We start from the raw sequence: 2974 nt of genomic DNA, 5'->3' as shown, positions 1-2974 counted from the left end.
AAGGAGTGTGTTTTTAATGGTTGATGGTCTTCGACTTTTAGAGAGGCATGTGGGTACCACCAATGTTGACCTCTCTATGTATGGTAATGATGGAATTAAGCAGTCGATTAATGACAATAATTTCATCATATTAAGTGGTGTATTATGGGAATCAAGGTAGAGCTTGCACTCATTCACGAGTGGAATCCTCTACACGCCATTATCACAAATAGATCCTACAATGCATACAAGAGGAACTCGACGAAGCAGAATGGGACATCACAGGTGAGCATGGGTGCTTGTCTAACATGGACATCAGAGCAAAAGTAGCCTTGTAGATACCGAACATGGATCATACCAAGGGTAGGCATAACTAGTATATGCACATAGTTGACTTATATTGGCACATGGAGACTCTATCGACAGAGTGTTGTTAGACAAGAACAAAGCCAAAGAAGTAACATTGTTAATGTTGGATGAGCTTCATCTTTATATGAAGTCTTTGGATCGTCACTTGTAAATATTTGAAGAGCATCTGGGCCTCCTAGCTGACCCAAGAAGATCCCACAAGCATGGCAGAGAGGCAACTTAGGTAGAACCTTTGGACTCATCTTAGTCTTATGGTGCATTGTTGTTGGTTCAGTTTTTGCTTTTGGTTTTATGATTTTCAATTTCCTAGAAATAATTAGATAAAAAGTATTTAGATAAAAACATTTTCAGTTTTGGTCTTGCATTTTTATTATTATACTTTAGATTTCTTAAAATTTAAAATTTTGCCATTAGCCTAATTTTCCAAGTAGAAAATCAAGACAAACCACAACCATAAAACCTATATTTTTTGATAGAACAATAAAATTTTAATTTTTCCAAAAAAATATTAAATAAAAATATAATAAAATTATTTAAAATTAAAAAATTTTATATTTGGAAATTAAAAAAAAAAGAGGAAGAAAGAGATGAAACATGAAAACAAATGTTTGAACAATTAATTTAAATCAAATTTAAATATTTAAATTAAAAATAATATTAAAAGATTAAAATAGAAAGGGAATTAATGAGCATTTCCGAGCTCACGAATTTACCGTCCCATCCTTATGGATGCAAATCAAACATGCATCAGCATATATTGCTTCCTGCGTGTGGATGAATGAAAGGAAAATAATATTACAACGATAGCGTAAAGTGCAATTTCTCTGCCGTGCCAACTTTATCTTGGGTTACATTTTAATAAAAAAATTAAACAATTTAATTGTTACAGGTTTCTTTTTTTCTTTCCATTGGAATTTAGTAATATAAAATATTTGTTTAAATAAAAAAATGTGAAAATTTTTTAAATCAGTTTATTTTTACAATTTATTTCCTTCACATTTAAAATTTCAAAAAAAATTACCAAATTTTAATTTAAGAAAAAAAAAATTACCAAAACCAAAAACAGTTACTATAAACTACTACTGCTTTGCTTTTCATCTTGACAATGGTTCAGTGAATGAACTCCGCCTGACACAAGAGGGCAACTCAACGATAAAAATAGCAGAATAAATAATCCATTTGCCAATTTCAAAAAGGCTACTTTCACTTTCTATTTTGCAGCTATGCAATAACATCACAATTTTATTTATATTTTAAATAAACAAAATTTAAATATTTATGAGAGATTCTTCAGCATAAATCACATAGAATATCATTTGTCATAGATACTAGATATTCTATGTGATTTACGCTGAAGAATCTCTCATAAATTGATATGGATCACAGAAGTCTCAATTCGGACAAAATTTAAATATTTAATTAATTATTTTTTTAAGTGGTTTAATGTTAAGTTTTATTAATACAATTTATTGAGGATGGGTTTTATAAGCAAGACTATCTAGAATCAAATTTCAAGGGGTGGGGTGGTTGTGTCTTATTTTAGAGGGAAAAAACAAGTTTAAAAATCTCGTCGGTTAAGAGGTATTAAGCTCGGAAGATCACAAACAACTTGACGAACAATTTATTCTTTTTTAAAGTAGTTTGGAAAAATAATTAAAAACATACTTCTTAGCTTTAAATATTTAATTAATTGAGTGTTTTTTAAATAGTTTGGAAAAAATAATTAAAAACATAACCTTTTTAGTTTTATTCTTGAAATTGATATAATAAACCTTAATAAATAGCTTTTCAACCAATTAAAATTTTCATTTTATTTTAATTATAAATAATTACAAATTTATTTTTATTTAATATTTCAATTTAGTAGAAATTTATATTATGTACTAGTATCATTAATATTTTAAACTTTCATTATTTTTAGAAAAGAGAAAACACTTTTAAAATAAAAAGATGTTTACATAATCTTCTTGCTATGGCCAGAATTACCCCATATTACATATAACTGATATCAACAGAGCCTGCAAGCCCCTCCCGATTAAGTAAAATAGTCTGCTGTAACAAATATAAATTAAAAAAAAAAAAAAAAAGAGGCTGCTGCAACAAACATCTGCTTTTGGGATTGGAAATATTATAAGCAACTTATTCGGTTGTGTTCAGTTGAGATAAATAAATTTAATTGTAGAGGAAAACGTCATTGATCTAATTCTAGTTATATCAATGCAACGAAGTATTGTCCACGGTTTAGATGATTGTTGACAAAACCAAGCAACGGTTGTCGCTTTGGCCGAGTGGTTAAGGCGTGTGCCTGCTAAGTACATGGGGTTTCCCCGCGAGAGTTCGAATCTCTCAGGCGACGATTCTTTTAATATAGTTCTCTTTACATTTGATGAAAATAAATTGCATATAGTGCAGCAGCAATCCTTACAAAATTAAGCTCCGTGGATAGTTGCCTAGCAGCAACCTTATGAAATTCAGCTCCGTGGCAAACAAGAATGTTTTCAGTCAACCAGTCTTTGCATCGATGCTGAAATTTCTAACACAGTTGATGGGATTTTAGGTTTTTTTTTTTTTTTTTTTTTCCGGTAAGGTTGAAGGCGACGACAAACCTGTTGCCTTCTTAAATTTT

The 2974-nt window shown here is 29.8% G+C and overlaps 1 non-coding gene across 1 annotated transcript; it reads left to right on the top strand.

The window, feature by feature from the left end:
* Nucleotides 1-2622: 2622 nt before the first annotated feature.
* On the top strand, nt 2623-2704 carry TRNAS-GCU (transfer RNA serine (anticodon GCU)). The gene has a single exon. It is a non-coding gene; the product is annotated as a tRNA-Ser (tRNA).
* The last annotated feature ends 270 nt before the right edge of the window (nt 2705-2974 follow it).

The sequence above is a fragment of the Pinus tabuliformis genome, chromosome Q, assembly GCF_031772625.1.
Source record: "Pinus tabuliformis cultivar Carrire ecotype Pingquan chromosome Q, CPIR1, whole genome shotgun sequence".
NCBI lineage: Eukaryota > Viridiplantae > Streptophyta > Pinopsida > Pinales > Pinaceae > Pinus > Pinus tabuliformis.
The sequence above is the reverse complement of the archived record's forward strand: the minus strand, read 5'-3'. Positions and strand labels throughout refer to the sequence as shown.